Below are 20033 nucleotides of genomic sequence, written 5' to 3' on the forward strand. Positions count from 1 at the left end.
TTCAACTATAGCACCTTTCTCATACATCCACAAGGATATTATATTCAATATTCAAATACTAGGTGTACTATGTATGACTACAGGATTCTCAGAAAGTCAGAAATGGAAATGATACATGATAAATACACCCCCTTTTAAATATTCACAATTTATCAGCCTGAGATTCTAAAACTTTTTTCAGGATCAAGTCTACTGATCTTTGGTTTGTATAAACTGAATTCCAACTACTCCTCTTTGCCTTAAAAAATTTAAACCTCCTAAAAATTTTCAAATTTCTCCAACATTACACAAAGATCATGAAATGGTTGTACTTCTGACCCTTGGTATGTTATTTTCTCAAGCCATGAGATGGAAAATAATTTTAAATTTGCTGAGTGCTTGACACTCTAGTACTTTCACTCCAATTTCTTCAATGTTCTATCCTTTTGAAAGGAAAAAAAACACTATTTCTCTTCTTGCTTTGAACAACTTTTAAAAAAATACCTTTTTATCCATGGCATTTTCCACAAGCTATAGCTCAATCAGGGCTTTAGCTTCTCAGGTTTTAATTTCACAAGTAGAGGCCACTTTTATATTTTTTCCTTGTTTTAATGACCTGCTTCCTTTTTATAATTGTCTTTTCTGAGCACTTAAGAGGTTCTCTGTGCAAAGTTGCAAAAGCAACATTAAACATCTTTCCTATTTTTTTTCCTTTTCGGACTCACTAACCACACTGCCATGAAAATTTTGTTGAAAAACTCTAATCCTTCTCTCATATTTTTCTCTGGCCATTAAGTTAATATCTTTTCCTCAAATGTTTTAAAATCCGTTCTAAAGCTCAAAGGAAATGTCTTACCATGCCAGGAATTCCTCTTTATCATTATAGATGTAGGTCCACTTTCCTTCTTCATGTTTCTGTTAATGCCCACTTAATCAGCTATGGGTCCCCCTCCCCCAATGAAACTGAGGGTTGCAAATTTACACTTATCTACTTTCTGGGATGTGACCATTTTCCTTAAAGCAAGTAGATGAGTGGCAACAAATTTCACAAAGGATCACACCAACTGTCTATTTAGCCAAACTGTCTAACAAAGGTACCTAAATTGCTCCAACATACACAAGAATTTCAAGAAAGACTCAAGATCTACCTCAATTAATTTCTTAACTTCATAGAAATACTGAATGGAATCATTTAATTACTTTCCCCTCCCATCTGTGTGACCATGGGCATTGTCACCCCCCACTCCATGTCTGTTTTCCATCTGAAAAAGGAGATGGATTAAAATTAAAATTTCCTAATACTTTTATTATATTGACAAACAGCACTTTCTTTCATTTGCCTGGAAACTGCCTTTGACTTCAACTAAGTATTCTATTTGTCCCAAGTTCATGTTCTCCTTAACCACACCCTTTTATAACTTTAGTGAATTTGACTTCATTTTCCTTCAGAGAAGCTGGCAAATATTTAACAGCACCACAAAAACTTGAATTTACATAAGGAAGTGAAAATGAATCTCCAACTGAAAGCATGATGTTGGTCGTTTTGCTGTTGGAACAAGAGCACCAACATTTAATAACCATTTCTTCTCTTTAAGTAAATCACTGTACCAAGTGATTTATAAAGATTTTTGAGGATCCTCAACTACAAGGACAACCAAGCAAAAAGTATAATACTGTGAATTTCAAAATTACAATACGTGTAACATCAAAAGTATGCTAAAAACCAGATTGAAGGATTATTCTTCCAAGTCTCTCGAACATGCTGTATTCTGGTTCATCTTGGCCTATTATTAAAATAGACAAGCAAAGATTGAGCTGCTAAGACTGCAGAAAATATTCAAGTTGGAGATGTAACCCAAGCTTAACTTTAACCAGCACCCCCAATCCCTACACTACACATAATTCAATATAAAAAGGTCTTAGCCTCTCAAAGTTGACAAGCAAAGTAAAAGTCATAGGCATTCATCAGACTATTCTGATACATCATTTGTTTATGGAATTTGGAATGTTTTTAAAACTGGAAGGGGGGGAGAACCAGATTTGTGATTTTATAGATATAGAGAACTTTAAGTAGGAAAACTCCATCTTCCAATGCCATGGACATACAATGGGAGGTTTTAAGGAACCTATGGGCAGTGGGGGTGGGGATTGTGACTATAAAGAGTGCAATTCAGGTATAAGATATTTTCCCTAAACCAAAAATTGATGTATCTGACCACTTCGGATAACAAAGATAATAAAGTATAAGATCAACTATAAGCAACTTTTAAATACAAACTTTTGAGTCTACCTCATGAACAAATTACTATTTTACGTTATTCTCCAAAGAAAGCATATTAGATTGCCCAATCCTGTATAAAGTGATAATGTAGATGAAATGAAATTCTTTTTATGAAAGGATTGGAAGGGGAATAGAGAGGCAGAGGAAAGAGGAATCAGAATCAAACTAATGGTCACCTGAAATTTATAGCTAACACAACTTTCTCAGGTTTGCTTTCTTTGGGATTACAAAATGAATTTTTTAGTTCATCTAAACTTTCTGTCTTGGAACCAATACACAGTACCGATTCCAAGACTGAAGGTAAGGGTTTAAAAAAATACAAAAACATGACTTTACCTTTCAGGCAAAACAAAAACAAATATCATGCCTATAATAACAAAACAAGCCTCCAAATATTTTTACTTTCCCATTTTTAAGGGGGTGGGGAGTGAAGAGAAAGTATTGTTTCTTCAAAGTAAAGGAAGAGAAAAATATCAAATAGTAAATGCACTGCTATAATGTAGAGAAAGCAAAACCTGGGAAAATGTGGAGATATCGACACCTCAAGAATAGACTGCAAGGGTTCCTGCCGAGGTTGTCTGGCTGGGCCAACTGTAAACTAAAATGACCAATGCAGTCTTTAGGACCCCTATTTTCTTCCTCTCCAGCTTTTTAACAAGTTTACATTATATACTAGGCATCTTTATTTTTACATAACCAATACCCACACTGAAGTATTCCCATTTTTTTTTGGTGCAATATTTTACCCAGAAGGACTATGAAGAATAAAAGGTGTCTTTTCTATAAAATCATTACCGCTCGCCTGCCCCACCCCCAACATATACACTAAGGCCACTGAGGGGATAGGAGGAGGCTGAACTTGTGATTTTATTAGGATACATCCCAGTGGGAAAACTCACTCTACCAAAGCAGATAGGTATTTATATTCTTAGAGAGTTGCCGAGTCTCTGTGGTTTAAGTCAGGGTCACAGAACTTAGCAGGAATGCCATGTAGCAAACAGAAACCTTAAAAGGCCAAGATTAACAACTAAGTAGAGAAGATGAATATGAATGTGTTATTCTTTGAAATGGCTTTAGATGTAACAAGGAGCCAGATCATTTTGTTAAAAAACTGGGGATGGATTTACTTGCCATTCCCTGAACTCAAAAGAATTCAAGATTTAGAGTTAGATAGTGCTTAGAAGTAATTTAACAAAATCCTGTCACTTTACAGAAGAGGAATTGAGAGCCAATGAATTCTACACACTTTATCACATTGTACCAAGATACTTCTCAGCCCTCTATTATCTTCTGCCTCAAAGAGGCTGCCCAACAAATGCAAGGAGTAAGTTTCCTCCTCCTTATCTTCAAAGGTCATCTCCATTCTAGATCCCTTTAGTTTAGGGCTCTCTTACTCTTCTTTCCAGTATATATTTATACATACTATATCTACCCAGTAGAACATAAATTTTGAGGGTAAGACTTTTTCATTTTCTTTGTTCCCTGAAGCTAGCTTAAGGCTTTGACACAGAAGGCACTTAATAAATGCTTTCTTAAAAAATTGGAGTAGGATAAGATGTCAAATCAACACATCAATGAATATGGATAAAAGTATTTTACAGGAGACTGTATGTTCATAGTTATTCCTAATCAAGGTTGATGGCAGTGTCAATGAATAATATGCTTTCACATATGTGTAGTATCTTGGGAAGAGGGCTGGCTTTGAAGTCAGGACCTAGGTTTAAACTCAATGTGACTAGTATAATATTGGGTAGACATTTAACCTCCCTGGGCCTCAGTTTCTTCATCTATAACACAGGAGAAAAGGGTGTCATGTAGGAATATTTCCCAAAAATCACTAAATAGTGCATACTCTGACTCAGCAAAACCACTATGAGTCACACTCCAAAGATGTCAAAGTCAGGGGAAAAGGACAGCAGTACTTTCTGTTGGAAAGAACTAGAGACAAAATTGGTGCCCATCCACATTATTAAGCTGTGAGAAATTACAGAAGGGGATATTCAAAGAAACCTTAGAAGACCTGTATAATTTTAGATTAGATTGTGAGCTCCTTGAGGACAAGAACTGCCACTTGCCCAGCAATAATGCCTGCCACATAGGTGGTGCTTAAATGATTATTGGCTAGCTAAAGTAATCCAGAGTGAAATAAGCAGAACTAGGAGAACAACTTATACAATAACTGCAATAATAATATGGAACAAATAACTGGAAAATTTGAGAATTCTGAACAAGTCAATGACCAGTTATAACTTCAGAAGACTCTGATGAAGCAAGCTTCTATTTTCAGACATAATCAACTGGTTTTGCTCAACTATATTTACTTTTTGTAAGAGGGGGCTTCTTGGGAGGTGGGAGAAAGACTTATGCAGGTACAGATCAGTGGCTGGGAGTTGATCAGTAATGATAAAAAGAAAAGATCAAACTGCTTACTATCTCTGGGGGGTGGCAAGAGGGGGGAAGGGAGACAGTTTGGATCTTTAACTTCTGAAATTGTATGTTGAAAATTATTAAATGCAATTGAAGAAATAAAATATTTTGGAATAATTTTGTAAAATAAACTACAGGTAAATATTTTTTTTAAAATACAGGAATTTCAAAAGGTGCCAGACAAGGACAGTTTATTACTATCATGTTAAACAATAGTTTTAAAAATACTGTCCACAGTTGAAATTTAGAGTTTCATATACAATCTTCTTTTATAGTTTTTTTTTGGATTAAAAAATACTCATAATAAACAAAAAGGTTTTTAATTGGACTAGATGGTTTCTGACATCCCTTACACATGCTTCTAATTAGTTATCGGAAGACAATTTTGTCAAAGAACACAAAGGGAACAACATATATAGTAATGAGTGCTTAAATTCAATGTTGCATTAATATTCTTACATATGTAACTAATACTCAGATAAAGTCTGATGATATATATTTGGCATAAGGTAAGCATTTGAAACAAACTTCAAACAAACAAAACATATCAAAACAGATTTTTTTTTGTTCTCTACCTGTATACCGACCAAATTATTAAGCAAAGGTTTCAGAGCTACCACCAACTGCTAAATATACATTTTTCATTTAACTATACCTATAATTTTGAAGAGGTTAATATATTACTTCAATTTGGAAATACCAAAAGTTATTACTATCTGCCAGTTAACTTCACTGTTTAAATTACTAATTGGCATGGTATTTTAAACATAAATGCATTCAATCACAGTTAAATGCCAAGCTATATTTTCTTTCATTTGCAAAGAAAGGTAGGAAGCTATTCATAGGAAAACTGTTTTAACAGCAATTCTTAAAAAGAACATTCTTTGTTCTCTTGTTGGCACATTTGTTAACTATACCTTCATTTTTACTATTTGGCCTTATTTTTAGTGGAAAAAGACAGACCGTTATTTATCTGTATCTATGTTTTTAAATTGGTAGGGCAAAAGAAACTTGGCAAAGGAAAATATTTTAGTTAGAGTTAAAACACAAAAAGTAGCATGGTACAGAGGGACAACACTGGCTCTGGAGTCAATATTACATTTATTTCTGTGTCATGTTAGTCAAGTCACAAACTTCCTAGGACTTAATTTCCTTTTTTGAAACCCATACCTTCTGTCTTAGAAGCATTTCCAAGGCAGAAGAGTGGTAAGGGCTAGGCAAAAGGGGTACGTGGGGGTGTTACATGACTTGCCCAGGTTCACATTGCTAGAAAGTGTATGGATCGATATTTGAACCCAGGACCTACCATTTTCAGTCCTGGCTCTCTATCTACTGAGCTACCTGGTTGCCCTGGCTCAATTTCTTAATTTGTAAAATTAGGGTGCTGGACTAGATGGGGTCATGTCTTTTCCAGCTCTAGATCCTTGATCTAAGATTCTAATGACATGGCATGTTTCATATGTTTTATAATTTCTACCTTGAGAAAAATTATAACCTATTTCATAGGGTTGTAAAGCTGCTTTGTAAATCTTAACCCAATATATAAAAATATGAGCTATCGATTATTAGTTCTTCCACTCTCCTGGTGTACCAAAATTAAGGCATGTAAGCTAATATCCCTGTGATCTGGAGCTTAGGAAAAGCTAAAGGTTTGTAGGCAGTTAAAAGTTTGGTATATAGACAGAGAGATTTGGAATCAGAATGACCTTGTTTCAAATTTAGGGCTCACTGAATCAGCAACCATTTGTAAAATATACTAAGTACTAGCTGTTGAGATGCAGAGGGAGAAGTCTCTGAACCTGAGTGAAGGAATTGTGTGATAAGTGTTTTATAAATATCTTATTTGATCATCACAATCATCCTGGGAGATAAATGCCCAGAATCACACAGCTAGTACATGACTGAGGTTAAATTTGAACTCAGGACTTCCTAACTCCAAGCCCATTGCTCTATCTACTGTATTATCAGTTGCTTGGAGACAGGAGATGAAGTATCTTGAGTGAGGGGAAATTTGGCTGGATCACAACGTGTACAGAAAACTGGAAAAGATAAGACCTAAGTCATCTAGGACTCTAAATACTGAAAAAAGAAGTTTGTATTTGATTCTGGAGATAAGGAGCCACTGGATTAAGCATGAATATGTCATCAGACCTGTGTTTTTCCGAATATCACTTGTAGTGGTGAGGGATGGATTGGAAAAGGGTGGGGGAGACTTGCTCAATCAAGAGGCTATAGTGAGAGATAAGGGTATGAATTAGGGTGCAGAGAAAGAATGAAAAGTTTGGCAATACTGAATGGTATCAGGGATAGTGAAACACCATGGGCAAGTTATTTCATCTCAGCTTTGCCACTTACAGTTTGTATATAAGGTAGGGCAAGTCACTTCATCTCTTGGCCTCAATTTCACTTGTATATTGTCATTTATAAATTGAAGAGGTGGGGACTAGATGCCCTCTAAATATTTTATGGCTTCAGGGCTATGATACTCTAATATGTAAAATATAAATAGCATTTATCTTACAGGGATGTTGTAAAACTCGTATGAGGAACCTACATAACTGATTTTTCTACTTTCTCATATAGAGCATACAATGTAATATAACCACTAACATGATCAAATACTGATAATAATGAACAGGTATTTGCCCCTACTTTAAGTAGCCCCTGAAACCTATGCTTTTGCAATTTCTATGTCTATCTCTCAGAACATATTTTTCTTCTCTTCTTTTCTTTCTTAAAAAACAAAACAAAATAAAACTCTTATATTCTCTCTTAGTATTAATTCTAAAGACAGAAAAGCAAGAGCTAAGCAGTTGCAGTTAAGTGATTTGCCCAGGGTCACACTAGGAAGTAACTGAGCCCAAATTTGGGCTCAGGTCCTTTGGACTTCCAGGCCTGGGATACTTAGCTGCCTGTCCTTCACTGTCAGCCTAAAAAGGTCCATTTCTCCCCTTCCAATTTATTACTTTGACCAAAATCCTGGATACTAGATAAAACTTGTTAACATTTGCAAATAGTCTTTCTTTCCTTTCAAATTTTATATTCCAGAATAGGTGAAATATTATTGTATTATAAAAACATTTGTAATAACTTGAAGGCAAGTGTAAATCTATGATCATCTAAAAGTATTTCATATTTACAAGTTCTGAAAAGACATTAAAAAATCCACTATTGTAAGCACTGCTTACTTAACTTCTGCAAATAGAAAAGATGTTTGCTATAATCAGAGTATAATCTTATCATTTGTTTGTTTTTTACATACCAAAAGATCATTTTTCAGACACAGGTAAGCTAGAAAGGACATTTATAATTCTCAATGACCTATGCTAATGGAGAACAGCCACAATGAGTTTCAAAACCCCCAAAAGGAATTAATTTTAAATTTCCCTTCCAACAAAACTTTAATATAAAAAAAATGAAAAAGATGAGACTTAATCCCTTTCATTTTTTCTATTCATTTCCACACAATACAAACTGGATAGCAAGTTCTGATTAAATGGGAAACTGATTAAATTCACCATGAGATTCACACAACTTTTAAAACTAATATCAGAAAAGGGTAAAAGTTTAGCTAAAATTCTAATTATAAGCTCTCAAAATTGAACCATCCAAGTAGGAAAATCCTCATTCTGATCTGAGTATTTCTCTCCATATTGTAAGAATATTCCACCTCTGCATTAAAAGTACAATGATTGTCAAAACTCCAACTCTGACCACAAGTCTTTAATTTCATATTACAAACTAAATTTGATGACCTCAATTTCTAAATTACTCTAGAACACTAATAAAAACAACACCTTCTCATGGAGGTTTATGTGCAAACCTCCGAAGAGTACACAACAATTTCAGTAAAGAAAGAAGTATAAGAAAGTCAAGTGGTACAAAGTAATAAAGGACAAACCTCATTTACCTACAAAAGGCAAATAATTAACAAGTCTGTTTCTAGCAAAAGCACAAGTACACTTTAAACCTTAAGATAACTGTAGGCCACATAGTAGTCCTCATTAAACTATCTGATCTGTCTTTAAAAAAAAAAAAGACCCACCACAGTAGCAAACCATTTTTTGCAAGTACTTTCCCTCCAAATCAAATTTATATTTGATTAAAAATAACAATTTACAGAAGGGGGAACAAAAAAGTTGAGATTGTAACTTTTCTTTATTCTAAGTCACTCCTATTTTAAGTATGTGTTAGAAGGTAGCAGGGTGTGTGGAATGTCCTTGTCATATTGTGTAAGAGGTAAAGTGAATGGCTAGATCACATGATTAAAAATGCAGAACTGTTAAGAGTGTAGAGGAACTGTTTTCCACCAATGACTTTAGTTCAATAACTCCCATTCTTTTAGAGTTGTAACAGTATCAGCTTCCCCCCAAAACATTTCTAAAAGTATGCAAGCCCTCCCCAAAAAACCCACACCCCCCTTTAAAAAAAAGAATGGAAGCAAGGAGAAATCTGTGACATCCTTTGAGATAACTAAAGATATCTGAACATTCAGGGGTTTTAGTTGCTGAACTAAGTTAAAATAACATGTATAGACTACTTTGTCCATGTTTCTCTAAGATCATTAAGAAGTGTACTTAAAAAATACAGGAGATAACACATTTCAGCCAACTTGTTAAGTTAAGATTTGTGACTGAATTTTAAAACTAATTAAATTCCTTTTAACTTTGCCTCAACTAAAACTTGATATTTCAAGGTTTAACAGTTTGAGTCAATGATTGTTACTAAAAACTAAAGTTAACTGACAAATTCATGCTGTCATAATACTCAATGTGGCTTAAGTTAAGAATGATATTTAAGACTAGGCCAGGTCAGTTAAATAGGTAATAGCCTGTTTTATACTTAATTAGAAACACTGTTGAAAACAAGAGGATAAAATTAGTATTTTACAAACTTCTGACAACCTGGTTCTAAAAAAGTAGTCAGAAAATTTATTTCACCAGCAATATGGCTCCCATACTACCTAGCTGTAGTAACTAGGGTGTGTCACTTAACCCCCCCCTTCCCCAACCAAGTTATTCATTTATAAAATGAGCAGATTGTAATAATACAAGATCTTGACACTCCTTTTAGGTTTAAAATTCTATAATAAACTTTAAGAATTATATCCAGCAACCTCTGAAAATCATCCACAAACTCGTTTCAAATATTACTCAAATCTTCCCCAATTCACTTAAATTCTGACTTACTTTCCATTTCTGAAATGGAAAGACTGCCACCTAGCTCAGAGGTGTTGTTTGAATAAAATTAGGTAATATTAAATACCTTGTAATTAAGTTATTATTGGAATTAAATTTTTACATGCTATTCACAACTAGGATTATGCAATAGGAAGTGCTCAGTAGAGTCACCTCCAAAATGATTAAAATTGTTTCTTCATTCCTGCCTATCTTTACTTTCAGGTAAAAGATTCACTTACACAGTGTATTATGTATTTTTTGTCTATCATAGGGTTCTGATATTGACATTTAGGAGAAAAAAAGTCTTGTTACTGGAACAGTAGGACTAACACTAGCTGCAAAGGACAACAGCCTACACACCATATTCCCGGAAAGATCAGCCCTCAGATTGCAATATTATTAGCCCAATCCTAAATTTTATGATGAGATATTTACTTTGTAGTGTTGTTAAATCAGGCTCTTCTAAGAAATTTTTAGGGTAATTTCCTTTTACCCAAGGTGTGGTACAGGGTGGAGAGAGGGAAGAGGATTGAAAAGTGGGATCAGAGAAGTTGGTTTAAAGTCCCGGTTCCTCCATGGTGTGACCTTGGGCAAGTCACCTCACTTTCTGTCCCTCAGTGTGTGCTGATGTGTAAATATAAAGCTGATGGTATCCTTACTATCTACACTGACAGGGGTTGTGAGGCTAAAATGAGTTTATACAGCACTCCATAAAATGCTACATAAACTAGCTGTTGTTATAAACTGTGGGCACTTCCAGTCTCAATTCTCCTGAAAGGGAACAGAAACTGGGATATACTGGTAAAAACTCCTCCCTTTCTTCCTCCACAGCAAAATGGCTCAAACACTGGGTTCTCACTTCATTTCCCTTCCCCAGCCCGGGGTCTCCGGTCTCTGCTTCCAGTTAATGTCTGTAATGTCTTGTGTGGGCAGGAGAATGGCTTTTCCTATCATTTCGGTATCAGCCCTCCGGTCCTCAGCAGCACGCTCAGGCAGGAGAAAGAGGCTGCCAAGAGCTGGGCGCTGACCCTCACTTCGGCCCCTCGGACCAGGGCCAGACCCTGGGCCTCTCGGGGCTTCAGTTAAATAAAATCGGGAGTTACAAGAGGCGATCTCTCAGCTCTAAACCAGAGCTGCATTTTATCCACGGTCTCTGCCCGGGGGAGAGGGGGAGGGCTGTATTGAGACTTCTTTTTCTTGCGGGGTGAGTGGGGAGGACATCCAAGCTCCAATCCTGCCTAAGACTCGCTCTCTTATGCGGCCTCAGTTTCCTCGGAGGAGGAAGATGGGGGTGGGACTCGCGGGCCTCCCCCGCTCAGATGCTGGAACCTACACACAAAAGGCCCGCGGACAGCCCGTGATCCGCCTGCCCCCTCCTCCCCAGCTCGTACCCCGGGACCAGCGAAGGAGAAAGGGGGTCTTCGGCCCGGGCGGCCTTCCTGCTTCGCACGCAGGAGGCACTTCTCCCCCGCCGGGCCCACTCGCCTCCTCGGCTCCCGGGCCCCCAGCGTCGAAAGCGCCCAGCGAAACCTGGCCTGCTCGCCCCCACTCTACCCCCGTCAGGGTTCGCGCTCCTGGTCGCCCCGTCCTCGGGCCTACAGTGCTTAAGCCCCCTGAGTAGGATACGCGGCCCTCCACCCCGCGAGCCACCCCGATTGGGCCTGGCCTTCCTCGGGCCCCGCTCCCGTCGCCTCCCAGATCCGGGTCCCGGGGCCGAAGAGGGTCTGAGCGCTGCGGGGCAGAGGCCCAGGATCGCGGAAGGGCCCCGCCTTACCTCCCTGCTCCTGAGCCTCGGGCTTCCCGTCTCCTCACCGGTGAGCGGCTGCCGCTCCTTCTTTTTTTCCGCTCTCCAGGCGTTGGTTTCGCTCCCACAAGATGGCGGCTCCCGACGGCAGCCACGTCAGTGCCAGGGAAGGCCGTGGGGGGGGCTGGGTAATCGACGGGCTGCGTCACCGCTTCGCTCCGCCCACTCCCCTACTTCCCGCCCCACCCTTCCCTCTATCCTCTGACCCCTCCCTCCCTCCCCTAAGATTGCGGGCGAAGCGCTCTTGGCCCTATCGGCCCCTCCTACATTTCTCCCTCCCGCGGCCATCCGCGTCCTCCGCTCTATGCGCACGCTCACTGGCCGTTCTTCCTCCGCCTCTCCACTTTTCTTATGCGCACGCGTGTGGACCTCTCTCCTTTACTCTTACCCTGACTGTCAGACCACTTCTCTGGCGCGCACTGGCCTAGATCAGGCTATCGCGGGTCGCGCATGCGCCCTAAGCCTACTGCGTTCTCTTCCTTACTTCCTGGCCACCTTTTAATATTGGTATTTTTTTTTGTTAATCGAAACCCCACAAACAAAAATATTTTTAGATTGCACCCTCCCGCCTCTATCCCCACATCTGACTATTAATTGATTCCCTAGGGAAATGCTTTAAGAAAGTTCTCTTCCCCTCCCCCGTTTCTTAGTTACTTTTTAAAAGGGGACCCCCTTCCCCCATCCCAAGATGTTTACCCCTGGGAAATCAGCAAAAGCTACAAACCGGGGCTTGGTTCATTTGTTCCAGGTTTAATGAAGTGATGATAAAATATTGTATATGCAGATTAAACCTAAAAGTATGCTGCAGCATGTATATATCAGTATATATATATAAAAATATATATATATATATTTTTTTTCCCCCTCCCAGAGGACTCGTGGTTAACGATTTGCCACCACTCCACTGGGGTCTCACAGTTAAGAGTGCGGGGCGCTGAGGAAGGAGCGTTTGCACAGATAGTAGGAGAACCCCGGGAAAGCAGTGTCATGAGAGCCTAGGGAAAAAAAGAGTATCCAGGAGGAGACGGTGATAGTGTCAAATACTGCAGAGAGGTCAAGGAGGAAGACTGAGAAAAGACCATTAGATTGGATAAGGCCATTGATCATTAATAGTTTTGGAAAGGGCAGTTTCCGTTGAATTTCGAGGTCAGAAAGCAGATTTCAGTGAGTTCAGAAGAGAGTAAGAGAAGAAATAGATTCCAGGAGATTTTTATAATCCTTAAAACTGTATTGAAAAGGGAATTATTATTATTAGCACCAGTACATATCAGCTCCTCTTTGGGGAAGAAGACACTGGCCTCATTCATTTGCTTCCTCAAAAGCCCCCCCCAAAAAAGGCTTAAAAGGGGAGAAGTGACTTTTGACTGGGAGGGTAGAAGCTCTAACCTCAGGAAGGGTGAAAGGTTTGGTTGTCTGAGAGGGAATGAGTACCTCCTGGGGGGACACAGCAGAACCTTCTCAGTAAATATCATTATTACCTTCTCACAGGTCATCCATTTAGGAATTGCTTCCAATGCCAGTAGAAGCCCATCCACACTGCCCAAACTCTTGCCTGTGCCCATAAATTTCACCTTCAATATGCTGGAGACCTTCTTTGATTTATCCAGACATCTCCAGGGTACCATCCAAACGTTATAGCTGCACTATCTGTCATCCCTCACCCTTGACCCCATTTTCCTTTTCTGTCAACTCATTTTTATAGTGTTTTAAAATTTACAAAGAATTCTTGTCTCTAGGCCCAGCTCTCCATCGACTGAGCCACCTAGCTGATCCACAAAGGATTTTCTTATCCTTCTGAGGTAGAAAATTCAAGTATTTATAGGCCCATTTTAACTTTTTTCTTTTTACTTTGATTTTGACTCTCTACTCTTCCCCATGTCTCCTATCTCTCCCTATCCTAGAGTTTTATTTTACTCTCCCTTCCCTCCCACACTAAATGTTGGTGTTTGTTAACATTTGATTATGATGCTTGGGACTTCTTTCTCACCTATCCTTCTCTCTTGTATACTCAAGTCCCTTGTCTTTGGCTTCACCTGATCATGTTGAGTTTAATAAATCTCTATGCCATGTTTTTTGTGTGTGAATTAATGTGGGAATGTATTCAAGTTGAGTTAAAATTTGAGTTAAAAGTGAGGCTTATAGGATACTTGCACCTCCCACCCCTTCTTCCATGTTTTTATTTACTTTCTATCATGTACCTGTATTATATGAGAGAGTAAATTCCCTCCTCTTCCTCCTCTCCTCCCCAGTATAGTACCCTATCTCTCCTATTTCCTTCTGTTCTTAAGACCATCTAAATAGAACAAAGACAAACCCTCTTTGTACCCCATTTCACCTCTTTCTTTCTTTATTGCCTTTGAGACAGGTGGCTCAGTAGGGAAAGCCCTGAGCTTGGTGTTAGGAAGACCTAAATTCAAATCTGACCTTAGACACTTACTAGCCTGGTGTTCCAGGGCAAGTCACTTAATCCTATTGACCTTAGTTTCCTCATTTGTAAAATGATCTGGAGAAGGAAATGACAAAGTTCTCTAGTATCTTTGCCAAGAAAACCCCAAATGCGATTATGAAGAATTGGACATAACTGAAACGACTGAATAGCAAACTACTTTTGAAGATATTAAAGTTCTAAGAGTATACTTGTTTCTTTTTTCCCTTAAATGCAATCTTCACACAGTCCTTTCCAAATGTATGCACTTTTCTGTTTCTCTTATTTCCATTTCAAAAATCTACTCAGTTTTAGCCTTTTCATTAGGAAAATTTTACTAAGGACCTGTTTTTTCCCCCTTAGTTGTGTTTTTTTCTGAATAGGTTATTCTTGGTTGTAAGCCTTTGGGGATATCATTTGTACCTTTTGGAGATCTCCTTTCCTTTATAATAACATCTGCCATGTCTTAGAGCATCCTGATTATGCCTTCTTGACACTTGAAGACTTTCTTTGTGACTGCTTAAAGTATTTTTTCTTTTACTTAGAAGTACCAGATTTTAGCTAAGATATTCCTGGAGGTTTTTATTTAGGAGTTTCTTTCAGGAGATAACTGGTAGATTCTTCCTATTTTCACTTTACCATCTGTCTATAAATATGTCTCAGTTTCTTTTGGCCATAATTTTCATGGAGTCAAATCTTAGATTATCTCTCTTTGATCTTTTCTAGGAGATTTGTTTTAGATATTATATTTTTATTATAACATCAAAATATATGTAATATACATTATTAATTTTCTTTATATTATATAGTTTTTATTTTATATTTTCCAGATTATTTTAAATATCATATTTATAATATTTTATTCCATTTTCTCTGATCTTTATGTTTTGTTTATATTTATTAAATAATATTAAGTTTATTTATGATAGATAGCATATATAATTTTATTTGTAATATTAAATAATACTAATATTTACTACTGACAATTTAACATAATTTAAATACTATTTATTATTGTCTTATAGGGTTGTTGCTTTCTATTTGTCCCAATCTAATTATCAAAGAGTTTAATTCTGGAGTAAGGTTTATTACTATCTTTTCTAAGGTATTAATTCTTTTTGATGTTTTTTTTTCCTCCTAAACTATTCCATTTGCTATCTCTTGTTTCATTTGTTCCAGGTACTTTTATAGCTCTTATGACTAGGATATTCTTGGTCTTATGGAGTTATTCTTTTCTTCTGAATTTACCTCTTGGACCCAAAGTATTTCTTCATTATGTTTGGTTTTTTCCCTTCTGTTTCCTCATATCTCCAGCCTCAATTTCAGAATTAGGAGCTTGGGCTTGGATCAAATTCTGCTCCTAACCTCCTGGATAGTATAGAGTAAACCCTAAGTTTGATGGCTAAGCCTAGACATCATCCTCTGTAGGAACTGTGTGACTTTGTCTTCTACTGTGGTTTGAGCCTTCACTGCCAGGATGCTGGGTCAGGACCCTGCTTGTAAACATGCTGATCTGATTTTTTCTCCTGCTGTTGAATGAGTCTCTGAGTCAACTTGTGCTGAGTGCTACTCTGGTCCTGCCTCCTGCCCCCATGGCTGCCCAACACTGGCCACTGGTCTGGCCCTATTAACTCCATTTTAAAGATAGAGAAATGGAAGCTCAGGATCATGAAGTCATGTCCAATAAATGTCAAGAGTCAGGACTTAGGTCCAAAGTCAGGACTTTTCTTTCTTCTCCTAGAATTAAGAATAGTAGACCCTTCCAGACTGACCTTACCTCATGCCCAGTCCAACCTGTCATAATTTTTCAAAATTATTCTCTTATTGCCATCTGCTTCTTCCACCATTTACCTTTGGAGCTTTGATCATGTTATTCTCCCTAACTGGAATCATCTCCTACTTAAATTCTATTCATTCTATAAAACTCAGCTCCCATTCTCCCTTCACCATCATAAAATTCTTTGTTGGTTGTTGGTTTTTTCCCCCCTGGAGTTTATAGCAGGCTCTAGAGAGTGAGTGTGGCACAATGGTGCGAGGGTAAATCTCAGCCAGGAGGACCTGGGTTCAAGTCTTGCCTCTAAAATATATTGGGCTGTGTGATCCTGGGCAAGTTATTTATCTTCCTAATCTCTTAAGTTTAGAAATTGCAAAACAGTTGGCCACCTACATTGGTAAAGTTTTCTTACCAAAACATCTGAGGCTGGCTGCATTGAACCATAGTAGCTGTCTCATCATAAATATTTGCTGACTGACTGCATTATGACTAGGGAAAGATTGCCCAAGTGAAACTGAGAAATACTTCAAGCAATCAAAAAGAAAGCATTCAATTATTACCTCCTCCAGGAAGCTTTCCCTTGATTTCTCCCAGGGAGAGAACATCTTATCTTTTAGTAATACAGCTATCTCTTAGCATTGTTTTATATTATATTAAGTATGTTATGTTATATTATATATATATATATATATATATAATTATAATCATTTTGAGGTCTTAACACCTTTTTGGACTATGAGATAGGTAAGAACCCTATCCTTTAGGCTTGGCATTTCTCTAACAATCTAACATAATGTAAAAAAAAAATTCCTAACAGTTTCTTCTGGAGGAGATATAGAGGTTAAATAAAACACATTCCCTGCTTTCTGGTCTCCATTTATCCACTGAACAAACAGTATAATAATATACTACAAATATACAAATTCCTAAGAGAATTGCAAATAAAATATTAAGTAGGTAGGTGGGGTTGTGTGCCCAGAATGCTAAGCATTTTGGGAAGATCCTGGGAAACTTCCTGGAGAAGGTAGCCTTTGAATTGAATCTTCAAGACTAGATAGGATTTTCAATGGGATGGAGAAAGTGTAGATTGAAAGATGTCATCAGGCTTTGGGAATAGTGGGAAAAAATGCAGGCTATATACAGCTGAATACCACATTGATGGCAGCAAATGAAGAAGAATTAAGAAGCTTCTTGTAAAAAGGAAGAGTCTAAATGTTGGCTTGAAGCTCAATATCAAAAAAATCTAAGATCTTGGCATCTCGTCTCATCACTTGGAAGCAGTGTCTGATTTTATACTCTCAGACACAAAGATCTTTTGCAGTTAACTCCTGCAGCCATGAAATTAAAAGGCATTTGGTCCTTGGAGGGAAAGCTATAGCAAATCTGGACAGCATACTAAAAAGCAGAGACATCACCTTTCTGACAAAGGTCCATATAGTCAAAGGTATGATATTTCCTAATAGCAATGTATGGCCATGAAAACTGGACTATAAGGAAAGCTGAGCACTGCAGAATTGATGCCTTCAAATTGGGGTAACGGAGAAGACTTTTGATAATTCCTTGGACAGAAAAAACATCAAATCAGTCGATCCTGAAAGAAATTAATTCAGACTGTTCACTGGAAGCAATGTTAAGCTGAAGCTTAAATACTTTGGCCACATGAGAAGATAGGGCTCAGTGAAAAAGACCCTGGTGCTGGGAAAGATTGAAGGCAAAAGGAAAAGGGGACTGCAGAGAAGGAGATGGAAAGAATGTCATAGAAACAACAAAAATGAACTTGGATAGACTTTTTAAGAGATAGTGGAGGGGTAGCTAGGCGACTCAGTGAATAGAGAGCCAGGACTGGAAATGGGAGGACTTGGGTTTAAATATGGCCTCAGACACTTCCTAGCTCTATGACCCTGGGCAAGTCACTTAACCTCATTTCCTAGCCCTTCCCACTCCTCTGCCTTGGAATCAATACTTATTACTGATTATAAGACAAAAGAGAAAGGTTAGAGAGAGAGAGAGAGAGAGAGAGAGAGAGAGAGAGAGAGAGAGAGAGAGATAATGGAAGATAGAAGAGCCTGTTGTGCTGTGGTCCATGGGGTCACAAAGAGCTGGACAAGATGGAAGGACCAAACAACAACACTATACAAGGCGCTGGGAATAGTCTTGCTTCATTTGAAAATACAAAGAGGTATGGATTATTGTGAATAATGAATCCCTTGATGTGGTTGCATAAATTAGCACTATTGAAAATTATAATTATGCAAAATATTGGTTTGAGTCCAATGGAAATATGCAGTGAGAATTTCTATGCTTCTACCACTTCAGAGGATTCATTAACACACTGGAGAGGAGTTATGAGAGAAGATTGGAAAAGCCTTGTGGAACCAGACTGTTGTTACTTAATATTTCAAGCCATTTAATCTCTCTCAGGCTCAGTTTTATCATCTGTAAAATGGGGATAAACCTGTCATAGAACCTGTTTCATAAGGTTATTGGAAAGATCAAATGAGGTAATATGTGAAAAGTACTTTGCAAGCCATAAAGTCAGGTCCTGTATAAATGTGAGCTATTTATCATCATCATCATCATGATAAAGAGTCTTGAATACTAAAAGGTTTGAAGCTTATCTCATTAGACTTTCTCATCTCTATCACCTTGTTGTCTTTCAGTCTTTTTTCAGTCATGTTCAACTTTTTGTGACTCCTTTTGGAGTTTTCTTGGCAAAAATACTGGAATGGTTTGCCATTTTTTCACTCCAGCTTATTTTAGAGATTTGGGCGTGAGGTAAAGTGTCTGAGACAGGATTTGAACTAAGGAAGGTGAGACTGCCTGATGTCAGGTCTGACCTATCCCTTGTTCTAACTAGCTTCCACTTAGCTGCCCTTTTCTAAGATCTTGCTCATACTATCAGTCCTCCTCATTTGGAGTGCTCTTTTCTCCTCTTCTTTGCTGTGCTGGTATAAAATTTGCCCAATGGTTTGAGTACCAGTTAAACATCTTGTCACACAGAATCCCAGAATCAGAAATGAGGGTGTGGTGTGGTGAAGAGTGTGCTAGACTTGAGTCAAGACAGATGGAGGAGTAAGCCATGACTAAGTCTGTATCTCCAAAGAGATCATAAAAAAAGGGGAGAGGACCTACTTGTACAAAAGTATCAATAGTGGCTCTTTTTGTGATGACAAAGAATTGGAAAATGAGGGGATGTCCATCAACTGGGGGATGGCTGAACAAATTGTGGTATCTGATAGTGATGGAATACTATTATGCTGAAAGGAATAAGGAACTGGAGGATTTCAGAAAAAGCTGCAAAGCCCTATATGAACTGTTGCAGAGTGCAATAAGCAGAACCAGGAGAACATTGTACACAGAAACTGCAATATTGTATAATGATCAACTGTGGAAGACTTAGCTACTCTCAGCAATACAATGATCTGCAACAATTCTGTAGGACTTATGACAAACAAAGCTATCCACCTCCAGAGAAAGAACTGTGGGAGTGGAAAGTAGATCAAAGCATACAATTTTTCACTTTAGTTTATTTGGGGGTTTTTGTTTTTAGGTGATTATTCTCTTGCAATAATGAACAGTATGGAAATATGTTTTGCAGGATAATACATGTATAACCTAGATCAAATAGCCTAACCAGCTCTGGGAAGGGGGAGAGAAAGAAGGAAAGGAGACAATTTGGATCATATAACTTCAGAAAACTTTTATGGAAGTATTATTACATGTAATCGGTAAAATAAAGGATCTTTACAAATAAAAAAAAGGAAAAAAGAGAGAGATGAGGGTTCAAATGACCCTGAGTGTAGCTAGTTGTTTATAATCTGAATGATAGTTCCCTCATAAGAAGGGTTGTTATGAGAAAAGTAGTTGAAAACCTCAAAACATTATTTATAGAAGTGTAAGTTGTAATTAAGCTATTACCTAGACTTTTTCATCTTTGATCAGTCTAGGTAGGCTTCCTGGAGGAAATAATTTATCTGAGGTATTAGGCTGAGGTTATGGGCTGTGACCCTATCAGACACAGTTTCCAAGAGACCATCAGGATGCTTTAGTGAATAGACTTACAAACATCGGAGGCTGGGGATTCCCCACCTCTTTCTGTAGCTCAGGGTCCCCAGATTTATCTCAACAACTCACCCATCCCCTTTCCTCTTTGTGGGTTGTGG

At 37.9% G+C, this 20033-nt stretch overlaps 1 protein-coding gene across 2 annotated transcripts in view; it reads right to left on the minus strand.

Moving 5' to 3' along the window:
- ARF1 (ADP ribosylation factor 1) overlaps nt 1–11972 on the minus strand; it is a 33272-nt gene extending 21300 nt beyond the window's left edge. Inside the window, exon 1 of one of the 2 annotated variants that reach the window (XM_016424340.2) lies at nt 11642–11972. The gene's annotated coding sequence lies outside the window, so the exon portion shown is untranslated. The remainder of the gene's footprint in view (nt 1–11641) is intronic. The other variant, XM_056805172.1, reaches the window with a different exon arrangement.
- Nucleotides 11973–20033: the final 8061 nt, after the last annotated feature.

This window comes from Monodelphis domestica, chromosome 7, assembly GCF_027887165.1.
Source record: "Monodelphis domestica isolate mMonDom1 chromosome 7, mMonDom1.pri, whole genome shotgun sequence".
Classification (NCBI taxonomy): Eukaryota; Metazoa; Chordata; class Mammalia; order Didelphimorphia; family Didelphidae; genus Monodelphis; species Monodelphis domestica.